Source organism: Rutidosis leptorrhynchoides, chromosome 6, assembly GCF_046630445.1.
Source record: "Rutidosis leptorrhynchoides isolate AG116_Rl617_1_P2 chromosome 6, CSIRO_AGI_Rlap_v1, whole genome shotgun sequence".
In the NCBI taxonomy this organism is placed as follows: domain Eukaryota; kingdom Viridiplantae; phylum Streptophyta; class Magnoliopsida; order Asterales; family Asteraceae; genus Rutidosis; species Rutidosis leptorrhynchoides.
The window spans coordinates 423319478-423333059 of NC_092338.1; positions in this window are offsets into that span (position 1 = coordinate 423319478).

The following is a 13582-nucleotide window of genomic DNA, read 5'->3' on the forward strand; positions in this document are numbered from 1 at the left end:
TGCCTTTTGTCTTCACCTTTGTACATCATTGATTTTTATACGGCGGTATGAATAATGGTAGTAACGTTGTGGTTTACAGTCCCACATGACTATAAAAATTTAGATCCTTAAGGAAATTAGATCTTTATGAAAACATTTGATCTTTTGAAAATTAAATCTAGCTTTTACCCTAGATAAGTTTTCCGGAATAACCCTTCACCAGTGTTTGCAAATTGTTTTTGTGGATTTGGTGGGTTTCAGATTTGAAAACTTTAGCTCAAAACTTGTGGTTTTGTGTCACCCACTTGCTAACCTTGTATTGGGAAAGCAACACGTCCAGAATACTTGCTCCGTATATTACCTTTCGATAAACTACCGTCCGGTTGTAAAGGAAAGCGTTGAACAAGCAACTGTTAAGGCAATGTCCCCTGACATGCTTTTAATTATAGTCTATATCGTGTCGGATGCAATTACTATCCTTGGTATGAGCAATACTAAAGCTCACCGTTATAATTTTTCGATCTGGCACAAAGTCATGTCTTTGACCATGCTATGCAACCACCATTCTTACGGTTGATACCCGATTTGGTTCAGGTGACCTAATGAATTCTAGATGAATTCCTAAGATTTTACGTTCAATGGTAATGAACGCATTGAAAATGGGTTTTTAGAAAACAAATCGGTTTGTAATTTTGATCAAGATATTTTCTCGTTCAAGCTCGAGTTTAGATATCGTCGAATTCCTTGAGTTTTTAATTCTCAATCTTTAAGGTCAATCTCTAGGATTGAGTAATATCAGTCTTAAAAGCTGATTTTTGATCTTTTAAGGAGGTTATCCTTTCTGGGGATCTGATTCATTAGTCTTATCAAGCTAATTTGCATGGCGTCCTCCCCATTTTACGAGACAGATCCTCTCATGGTTAGGATAAGTCTGACCACTTGGTGACCCTGTTTGATGTTGAGGTCCGTGGATTTCCTGCTGATTTTAGTGATGACTTTTCTAGATTTTTTGTCAACCTACAGCTGGTCTGGACGACAACTTCATGACCTAAATCAAGAAGTGCGTTTCTTTTTCGGAAGACTTTACTTCCTGTTAATGATGGAATTGATTCATCGTGTAGCTCCATCTTTCTTTCAAATATATTATAAGAAATTGGGTAAAACGGTTAATTTTGTCCAAAACAAAAGTATCTTCAGTTATTTGTACAAAAATATGTGATATATGTTCAAAATAACTTGGTAAATTTTTCCCACACTTGGCTTTTATTTTCCTTTTTATTGTCCTCTATTCCATTTTAAATGAATTCTAATATTTTGGTTTGTTTCTCAATTTATGTCCTTTTTGAGGTAACAATAATTTTGGTGTTAACACATAGTTTTATCGTTCATAAATATGTATAAACATGATTTTGAATTCATTTAATTGAAAATTTTGAAAAATTTTACTAGAATTGGGTAGTCAGTATATAAGACTAGGGCTGTTCTTTATTATCAGAGAGCACTAGATTCTAATACAACTACTGCGTTACTAGTATTTTTAATGGTAACCAAGTGTTTAAATAAAAAAAATTTAAAAATCCGAAAGAATTTAACCCCTTCCCACACTCAAGATCTTGCAATGCCCTCATTTGCAAGAAATCAGTAACAATTTAAATTATTGAGGGTGTTTAGCGTAGAAAAATGATTAAATTTTACCAAAGTTTCAAAACATATTGGTGTTTGTTTGTTGAATGATAAATGGTGCACATCATTTGTTCATTCCGTCTTGTTGTTACATCATATTTGTTTTTCGTTTTGTCGTCAAAATTACTAGCTTTTGCTGAACTTATTGCCAGTCTTTGAAAATGCGCTGTTTTACCCTGTTGTGTACATTAAATAAAATACATACAATACAAATATAAACATGCATGTAATTTGAAACGAGACTTAAAATCCCACTTTCAAATCAAATATGAAATATTAGTACAAAATAATTAAAATATTAAACAATACAATAAAAGTATCAAAATATAATGTGTTTAAACATAAATAAATAAAAATAATTAAAAGATAATAATCATAAAAATACCAACTGGAACTATGTCAATCTGGATAGGGGTTCCAGTTCATGTCGTCGTTCGGGTTCCATGGTTGGTGATAGGTGTACTGGTAGGCCTGGTTAGGGTCGTAGAGAGTATATGGTGGTCTTATCTCGGGCTGGTGTGGAGGATAGTAAGCTGGTCGGGTCGGAACATAGTGATCCTGAGGTGACAGCCGGCTCATAATCTGACGCTGATGATAGTCCCATCTATCATGCTGTCGTTGCCTGGAATGCTCGTAATCATTCCTGGCTTGCCACTGCTCCATCTGTCTAAATCTCTCCGCGTTTGTCATATCTACCTCATCTACACGCTGGTAGACATCAGTCATAGCCTCCTGAATGACATACCTAATGTCATCTGCTTCCTCCATCTCCTCATCTGAGCCTCTCTCTACCTGAGGATGACTACCTTCATAGGGTATTGCCTGGTTACGTCTACTTTTTAATACCTTAGCACCCGCATAAACCCTCAATCCTAAAAGCTCAACCTGTTCCCTACATTTCAAAAGTGGACCCCCTTGGTCCTTATCTACACCTAAATACTCTCCAATGAGAGTAACAAAAATACCTCCTCCAATTATCCCCCCTTCCTGTATTCCTTCAACCATTTTAGATAAATAAAAACCAACACAGTAGGGGATATTAACAAAGCCTCTTAGGTCTCAAATACACTTTAGGTAAAATAAATCATGTAAGGTCAATTTTTCCTTGTTGTGACCTCTCTGTGTAATCGAGTTAGCCAAAAATCTATGAATTATATGAAGCTCGGCTGTGTTAATATGTAAGTAGGTATGTGTTCCTGCCCGCCCAAAAACATTATAATCTAACATACGCCTCCAGACGGCGTTCGCATCAAAATTCCTATCTACCCTTTCACTACGATAAATCAAATTCATACAATCGGGTAGTAGTAATTCAGCGGGCGTATATATCTGCAAAGCCCTGGCCATGTCCAGCATGGACATCCTGTACATCCTACGGCCAAGTATAAATCTAAGAAAACTTCTATCATCTAATCTATCTACATCTACATTTAATGCTATAGTACTCATCAGCTCAACACACCATTCCTTATATACAGGTCTACGAATGGTGAATAGATGTTCCCAATCGGGAAAAGAAGAACTACCATACCTTTGGATCAGATGGAGTCTAACTCGGTTAGCTAGTTGGACCCTTTCCAAAGGATTCCAATCGATTACTCTTGGCACCTCTACATTTTTCGGTAGCAGTTTGAATTTGTTACTTTGATATGATGGGTAATCTCTCCAGCTTCTATCGAATCTCAGATTAGGATCCAACGTGTGTTCAGGAATTATTGGGTATTCTACTGGTGGATGCATCGGAAATACTGTGAAGGCATCAACAAATTGTAGCGGATCATAATAAGGTACGTGTTGATCAGGCTGTTGTTGTGGTTCCTGTTATTGTTCCAGTTCAGGCTCGTATTGCATTTCTGGTTCAGCATCTAGTTGTGGTTGTGGTTGTCTAGATGATGATGTTGCACCATCAGTATCTGTAAATCTCTGCAAAACACATTAAACACAAAATTTGTGCATCCAAATATGCATTAGTGTTAGCAAAATAATAATTTAAATTAACCACAATAACATGTTCAATCAAAATTAAACTTATACACATTTTCACATTTTTTACAATTTTACACTTTTTCAAATAAGCATATATGAAAATGTATACAAAGTTCATAAGCATTCAACTCAAATAATATGTTAAAACATCCATTACTAACAATTAAACAAGTCTCAAATGGCAATTATATCAAATTAATCAAGTTCATGAATTTTATACCTAAAAAGTCCACTTTAATCTTCAAAAATCATGTTTAGGATCAAAGTTTGGATCATTTAGCTACCTAAACATGTTACACTACTTAATTTAGCAATAATTCATGACAAAAATTGACCATAACCTGTTTATATCAAAAAGCCCCAAATTGCTCAAGAACACAAACCCTAGATTTCTAAAATTTTTGAAGTTTTTGGCTTCAAATTATGTTAAATAGCATCAATCTAGGCTATACATGCATAAAATACTAACAATTTAACTCTAATTACACTAGAAATTAACAAAATCAAATTAGGTATAATATTGGTAAATATCACAAAAATTAGGAATTTTAAGAGTTTAGGGGAGTAATTTTTACCTTTCTTGATAAACTTCTGAACAATTTCATGTTTAGAGCGCATTGTAGCAAGAAATTTGGTTGAATTTATTGAAAAAATGGCGATTTTAGGAGTGATTTGGTGAGATGGTTCGTGTATATGTGTGTGTGTATTGTGGAGACAGAACACAGCTCGCTGAGCTTTTTCTATCTGACCTGAATTCCAGCCTCATGCGATCGCATGAGGCTCCAGTGCAAACCCCATGCGATCGCATGGGGTCCGGGTACAGTGATTTTTCCCTTTTTTTTTTTTTTATAAAACCTTATACCTAATAAAACATATAATTAATTAAAAATTAAAATTTTGTTTCTTTTTAGGATGAGGGCGTTTCGGAACGATGTCCTAGTCCGTCCCTCGAAATTTTTTTAAAATTTGTTAATTCAAAGCGCGGTTTTAAAAGTAAAGATTTTTGGGTATTTTTAATGTTTTTGGCATAGTTTAATTCAATAAGATTAAAAATAATGATAATAAAAGTTCTCGTCCCTCCCTTGGGTAGAGCAATTTCGGTTCAACGACCTAGTTTTCAACTCACGACGAATTTTAAAAATCATATTTTTAACTTAACGAAATAAAGTAAATTTTTTTTTTAAATTCACACCAAACTTAAATTTAAAATGCATAAAATTAAAAATTTATATTAATAAAATTGAAAATTCACACCAAACTTTTATTATATTTTTGTTTTTATACATGCAAACTTATATTAAAAATATTAATTTTTTAAATATTTACAAATTTAAATATATTGATTTTAAAAAGTTTACAATAATAATTTAATATTTAAATATTAATTTTAAAAACATGGTAAAAATAAAAATAAAAATCTTTTTGGTCTTTTATCCCACTTTAATCAATCAAATATTATCAAAAATATACGCCCCTCTTTTCGGTAAAGTAATTTCGGTTCCATAACCTAGCCTTACTCCTGACGAATTTCTGAAATATTTTGGGTTGATTGATTAAAGATATTTATACCTTAAGAATAAACGGTAAATTTCGCAGTGATGTAATAAATTTTTGTATGATATCAATAATTTCGGTCGCAAAACCTAATTTTATTGAATACCAATTTAATACTTTATAGCGAACAATTTAGCGTTTAATATCAAAAGGTTAAAAGCAATAAAATAAAAATAAAAACTGTACATACTTACCTGTGAAATAGAATTCTTAGTGACCTGCTTTAGCCCACTCATAAGATAGTCGGACTAATTGGTTTTCCATAGCAACATAGGCGTAACCTCGAACATTCAACGTTTTTTTCTTCGAAACATATGAACGGTCCATCTCTGCATAAAGTAACGAAATTGGTATTGGAATATGTCTGATTCGTCGAGCATTTTCCTTCGTGTGACCATTTTCTGCATTTGTGACATCTTTCAAGGTGTCGTGCTCTTCTTTTCGCTGCGGATTTTGATTTTCCATTACCAAACTGTAACTTATTATTTTCGTTCCTGAATTCTTTTCTTACTCCGTCCAATTTACCTCTGATTAATGATACCAATTCACTTGAAAGGGTGTCATTATTACGTTTAGTGATCAAAGCGTGTAGCATTAGACCATGGTTTAGTTCACAGGAAGTCTTCATCTTGTAAAACCTAAAAAAAAATAAAAATTCAGAATGGAGGGAGAAGACTAGTTCTTTAGGGTCTGCTAGGGAAAGACCATTCGGATTCCATTCTCAAGAACTACACGAAAACAGAAAATCTAACTTTAACAGAAATACATATAACCCTAAAAAGATTCGAACCTCCCCACACTTAGTTAGATGTGGTGTTGAAATTGTGATTAACTTCGTTGTCAACTTCCATCGGACCATGTATGTAATGTTTAACTCTGTGACCATTAACTTTAAATTCAATCCCTTTTGAATTTATTAATTCTACCGTTCCGTACGGGAAAACTCTTTTGACTATGAATGGTCCAGACCATCTTGATTTCAATTTTCCAGGAAATAGCTTGAATCGTGAATTGAAAAGAAGAACTTTGTCTCCTTCTTTAAATTCTTTTGAACTTCTGATTCTTTTATCATGTCATTTCTTCGTTCTTTCTTTATAGATTAACGAATTTTCGTATGCTTCATGTCTTAATTCTTCTAATTCGTTTAGTTGACTTAATCGTAGATGTCCGGATTCATGTAAATCAAGATTACATGTCTTCAAAGCCCAAAATGCTTTGTGTTCAATTTCTACTGGAAGATGACATGCTTTTCCGTAAACGAGTCTAAAAGGTGTGGTTCCAATTGGAGTTTTGTAGGCTGTTCTAAAAGCCCAGAGTGCATCCTCTAATTTAATGGACCATTCCTTCGGATTTGATCCTACGGTTTTCTCTAGAATACGTTTTAATGCTCGGTTGGTATTTTCAACTTGTCCACTTGTCTGTGGATGATAAGCAGTGGAGATTTTATGAGTTACTCCATATCTTTTGAGAACTTTCTCAAGTTGATTGTTACAAAAATGAGTACCCCGATCACTTATTAAAGCTTTTGGTGTTCCAAACCTAGCAAAAAGACGTTTTAAAAAGTTGACTACAACTCGTGCATCGTTAGTCGGGAGAGCTTGTGCTTCCGCCCATTTAGATACATAATCAATGGCAACGAGAATGTAGAGATTATTATGAGATTTTGGAAATGGACCCATAAAGTCAATACCCCAAATGTCAAATACTTCACATACTTGAATGACATTTTGTGGCATTTCATCACGTTGACTTATTTTTCCGGCCCTTTGACAAGCATCACAGGATTTGCAAAGAAGGTGTGCGTCTTTAAAAATTGTAGGCCAATAGAATCCAGCATCGTAAACTTTTCTTGCTGTGAGTTGAGGCCCATAATGCTCTCATGTTGGTCCTGTGTGACAATGGTTTAAGATTTGACTAGCTTCATTTCCGAATATGCATCGGCGTATTATTCCATCGGGACAACTTTTAAACAAATGTGGATCTTCCCAGAAATAGTGTTTTATATCACTAAAGAATTTCTTTCGTTTTTGGTACGATAATCCTTTTTCAAGGAATCCACATACTAAGTAGTTTGCATAGTCTGCAAACCATGGAATTTCATTATAATATATCTTCAATAGATATTCATCAGGAAAGTTGTCTTGTATGGCAGATTCATTTAGAACTTCTAATTCAGGATTTTCAAGACGAGAAAGATGATCAGCGGCGAGATTTTCTGCTCCCTTTTTATCTCGAATTTCAATATCAAACTCTTGTAAGAGTAAGATCCAACGGATTAATCTTGGTTTAGCATCTTGTTTCGAGAAAAGGTATCTAAGAGCAGAATGGTCGGTATAGACCACCGTTTTAGCTAGAACGAGATATGAACGAAATTTTTCAAAAGCAAAGACAATAGCAAGGAGTTCTTTTTCAGTAGTTGTATAATTTGTTTGTGCTCCTTGTAACATCTTACTAGCATAATAAATAGGTTGAAATCGTTTTTCAATCCTTTGTCCTAAAACGGCTCCCATTGCAAAATCACTTGCATCGCACATAAGTTCAAACGGTAGATTCCAATTTGGAGTTATCATGATCGGTGCATTAGTGAGTTTCTCTTTAAGAATATTAAAAGATTTGATGCATTCATCTAAAAAGATAAATGGAGCATCTTTTTCAAGGAGTTTGTTCATAGGAGTGGCAATTTTAGAAAAATCTTTTATGAAACGTCGGTAAAAACCGGCATGCCCTAGAAAACTCCTAACTCCTCTAACATTGGTGGGATGTGAAAGTTTAGCAATTACATCTACTTTAGCTCTATCCACTTCAATTCCTTCCTTTGAAATTTTATGACCAAGAACGATGCCTTCTTTAACCATGAAATGGCATTTCTCCCAATTAAGTACTAGATTTGATTGTTCGCATCTAATAAGCATTCGTTCAAGATTAACTAGACATGATTCAAAAGTATCACCGAAGACTGAAAAGTCATCCATGAAAACTTCCATGCATTCTTCTATCATGTCGTGAAAAATTAGCATCATGCACCTTTGAAAGGTTGCAGGGGCGTTGCAAAGTCCAAATGGCATGCGTTTATAAGCAAAAGTACCATAAGGGCACGTGAATATGGTTTTCTCTTGGTCCTCGGGTGCTATTGGAATTTGAAAATATCCGGAAAAACCATCAAGAAAATAATAGTAACTGTTTTCGGCTAATCTTTCCAACATTTGATCAATAAAATGTAAGGGAAAGTGATCTTTTCTGGTGGCGTCATTTAATTTTCTATAATCAATACAAACACGCCATCCTGTTACAGTCCTAGTAGGAATAAGCTCATTTTGTTCATTTGTGATGACAGTCATGCCACCCTTCTTAGGTACGCATTAAACTGGGCTTACCCATGGACTATCAGAGATTGGATAAATTAAACCTGCATCAAGCAGTTTAATAATTTCTTTCTTAACAACATCTTGCATATTAGGATTTAGTCTTCGTTGGCGTTGCACATACGTTTTATGACCTTCTTCCATAAGGATTTTATGTGTGCAATACGAAGGACTTATTCCTTTAATATCATGGATCTTCCATGCAATAGCTGGTTTATGAGCTTTCAACACAGAAATGAGTTGAGATTTTTCATTTTCAGTAAGAAAAGACGATATTATTACAGGTAATTCAGATTCACCATGTAAATAAGCATATTCCAAATGGTTTGGAAGTGGCTTTAACTCTAATGTCGGTGGTTCTTCTATCGATGATTTATATCGATATCTGTCTTCTTCTTTTAGCATTTGAATTTCTTCTGTTGTTGGTTCATATCCATTAGCCATAAGTGTAGCTAACATTTCAGTTTCATCAATTGGTTCAGTTCCTTCTCCTAAAGAACATTCTCCTGTTCCTTGTAATTCTGGAAATTCTTCCAAAAATTCTTCATGTGAATCTATAGTTTGAATATAATAACATGTATCATCTGCAGATTGCGGTTGTTGCATAGCTATATCAACAGAAAAGGTGACACTCTCGTCCTCTATACTTAGGGTCAATTTCTTACCGAACACGTCTATTATTGCTTTAGCCGTGTTTAAGAATGGTCTTCCTAATATGAGAGGAACTCGAGAATCTTCTTCCATGTCCAGAATAACAAAATCTACTTGAAATACTAAAGTACCAACTTTAACTAGCATGTTCTCCATTATCCCTCTAGGATATTTTACTGATCGATCGGCTAGTTGTATACTTATTCGTGTTGGTTTCAATTCTCCAAGGTCTAGTTTAGCGTATAGTGAAAACGGCATTAAATTTATACTAGCACCTAAGTCTGCCAATGCTTCTATTGAACTAAGACTACCCAAAAAACATGGAATTGTGAAACTTCCTGGATCTGATAATTTTTCTGGTATCTTATTCAACAACACTGAAGAACAATTAGCATTCATAGTAACAGCCGAGAGTTCTTCCATTTTCTTTCTATTTGTGATTAGAACTTTCAGAAATTTAGCATATCTAGGCATTCCTGAAATCACATCAATGAAAGGAAGATTGACATTTATCTGTTTAAACATATCCAAGAATTTGGATTGATCGGCTTCAAGTCTCTCTTTTCTCATTTTACTCGGGTAAGGAAGTGGTAGTTGGTATGGTTTAACATAAGGTTTAGCCTTAACTGTATTATCTTCATTAACCTTTTCAACAACCGGTTCTTTTTCCTTATCTTGATCAGATTTTGGTTCTTGTGGAGTAGGAATAGAGTCATCAGAAATTACAGGTATTTCAGGTGGTTTAAGTGTAATACCACTTCTTGTGGTAATGGCTTTAGCTGTTTCATTCCGGGGGTTAGCATTTGTATCACTAGGTAGACTTCCCGGTTTTCTTTCACCTATCAACCTTGCTAGGTTACTTACTTCTTGTTCCAAATTTTGAATAGAAGCTTGTTGATTTCTAAATGCTTGAGCATTTTGTTCATTGGTTTGTTTTTGAGATGTGAAAAATTGAGTTTGAGATTCAACTAGCTTCGACATCATATCTTCTAAATTTGGCTTTTTATCATCGGTTTGTGGTGGTTTGGTTGGAAAAATAGGTCTTTGTTGATTGTAAGTACTGTTGGATACTTGTTGATTACTTGGACCTTGTTGGTTGTTGTATGGAACATTTTGGTTATAATTCTGGTTTTGATTGTAGATTGGTCTTGGAGGTTGATAATTATTCTGATAATTATTTTCAGGCCTTTGGTTTATATATGAAACATTCTCTCTTTGTTCCATTGTTAATTCAATACTGAGACAATCTTTTGTCAAATATGGTCCTCCACACTGCTCACAACTAATTCGTATTGAGTGTATATCTTTAGTCATCTTTTCCATTCGTCTCTTGACAGCATCTATCTTTGCATAAATGGAATCTAAGTCATGGCTAGAATCGGCTCTAGCTGCTTTAGATGATCTAACGATATCTTTTTCTTGATGCCACTCATGTGAGTGGGAAGCAGTGTTATCAATAATTTTGTAAGCGTCAGTTGCGGTTTTCTTCATAATGGAACCACCAGCTGCTATATCGATGTCTTTTCGTGTAGTGATGTCACATCCTTGGTAGAATATTTGTACTATTTGACAGGTGTCTAAACCATGTTGCGGACATCCTCTTAATAACTTTCCAAATCTTGTCCACACCTCATATAGAGTTTCATTTGGCTTTTGCGTGAACGTAACAATTTCTCCTTGAAGTCTTACGGTTTTAGATGCTGGAAAGAATTGTTTAAGAAATTTTTCAACTAAAACGTCCCATGTATCAATCACCCCTTCAGGTAACGATTTTAACCAATCTTTGGCTTCTCCCTTTAAAGTCCAGGGAAATAACATGAGATATATCTGTTCATCCTCCACTTCTCTTATTTTAAATAGTGTACAGATCCTATTAAAGGTACGAAGATGTTCGTTTGGATCTTCCTTCGGCGCACCCCTAAATTGGCATTGATTAGTTACCATGTGTAGGATTTGTCATTTGATTTCATAATCTGGCGCATTAATGTCTGGTTGAGTAATTGCGTGACCTTGGCCAGTGCGTTTAGCTCGCATTCGGTCTTCCATACTTAAAGGTTCCAGATTTTCCATGATTGAATTTGTTGAATCTGAATCACTAGAGGATTCTGATTTAATGGTTCGTTCCTCAACAATCTCTGTTTGAATGATTGGTGGTTCCGGAGGAAAGATTAGTGGTTCAGGATCTATGAATTGTCCCTGAATATTCTTCGGATTCTCAATTGTGAGGTCGAGTTCAAAAAATGGATTATCGAAAATTTGAATTGGAGTACTTGGTCGACTGGATGACGATTCTAAAGAAAAATCAACGACTACAATATTTGCTAGATGTCTTGATCGAGTTACAGGTGGTGAACGTACAAAAGGTGGTGAACATTTTGCTCGGTGTATTCACTGAATATCCTATTAGTTATAAAAATAAGAAAAATTATATAAGTTATCAAATTAATAGACTTTTCTGCTTTTGCCCACGTTTCGAATAGCCAATAGATGCAGCACGGAGCCAGAACCCTTTAAATCGGAAGCTCACAACTCAGCCACTAACAAATCCAACTATTACTACGAAGCAGAAAATTTGGATGTCTATCAATTTAACCACTTAAAATAATGTTTTCGTTGAAATTTAAAGAAATTTTAGATAAGAAATAGAGAAAATCTAAGTCCTAAAACTAGATCGGTGAGAAATAAGAAAGAAAAAGAGCGCTTCGAAAAGCGTCGAAAAATAAAAGGTCGAAAAATAATAGGCGTTGAAAAATAAAAATAAGAAAATAGCGCATCGAAACTTAAAAGTCTAAAAACTAAAAATTAAAAGTCGCGTCTAAAGGTATTAAAGCTTAAAAGGAATACTAAATCCAAAATGGCAATAACTTAAAAAGGGTACTAAAAACGGCGTCGCAAAATTCTAAAGCACTTAAATCTTAGTCTAAAGAAAAAGCACTTAAGGGATTTTACGGCAAAGCCTAAAAATCTAGAAATAAAAATAACTATGGCAAAAACTATATCTTAGAACTAAATACGAGCGCAAAATACAAAAATTACGCTTAAAACGAATAAAAAGATAAAAAATATAAAAATAAACTTGAAGTTGTAAAAAGTACAATTTTTATAAAAATATTATTTTTATATTATTTATTTTATAAAACTATTAATTTTATATATTAAAACTAATTTATCTAAATAAAACAAATTAATTAAAACTAATACTTAATAATAAAATACTAAACCCTAATTAGGGTTTTAATAATAATAATTAATAATAATACTCTGTAATGATTGCTGTTGGAGTCAACTGTGAAGTGTCAGAGACCCCCATGCGATCGCATGAAAATATGCCTTCGGGCTCATGCGATCGCATGGGCTAGGGTTTCGGGCCAGTATATGGGCTGCTACAGTACGGGCCGAGTAGTTTTATATATATATATTTTTTTCTGTTTTAAATTATATACAATAAATATATAACTTAAATACAAATTAAATTTTAAAGACTAAAAAAAATACTTTTTAACTTGATATATATTTAACAACTCTTAAAAACAATTATATAAATTTTTTTATATTTTCTTTTTATATTTTTGTATTTTTATTTAAAACGTATATTTTTTTATATAAAGAACTTAATAAAAAAAACTTTTTTTTTATATATAGCGTTTCGCTTCCGGCGTTTGACTGTCCCCGGCAGCGGCGCCAAAAATACTTGATGTGTGCGAGGTGTACTAGGAAATAGTATTATTTTTATAAAGAAATACTATTAAATACGATACAATTTTACACAAGATATTTATTTATTTATAGAATGGATATACCTAAACCTTGCTACAACACTTATAGGCAGTGTACCTAATCGTATAGTAGTGTAATTTTTAGTAAGTCTGGTTCGTTCCACAGGGAAAATTAAACAAGCTTAACGCTATATTAGTTTTAATCTTATAAAAATACAAATATATATAAGTAATATTATTATTATAAAAAGGGGGTTTTTACCGTTTAATGACCGGTTTGTCGATTTTAAAACTTTAGTCGCAGTTAAAACCTAATGTAAAATATAAAAAAGTAAATATAACTTAATTTAAAGCGTAAAGTAAATAACGATACTGAAATTGCGATAAATAAAAGTGCGATAAAATAAAATTGCGATAATTAAAAAGTACGATAATTAAAAGTGCAATTAAATACAATGATAATAAATAAAAGTGCGATAATTAAAAGTGCAATTAAATATGAAATAAAAGGAATTATGCTTATTTAAACTTCCGTAATCATGATGTTTGACGTGTTTATTTTAGTTTATTCCCATAGGTTAATTGTCCTTTGTCCTGGATTATTCAATATGTCCGTCTGGTTTTTGTCCATAACAGTCCATCAGTCATAAA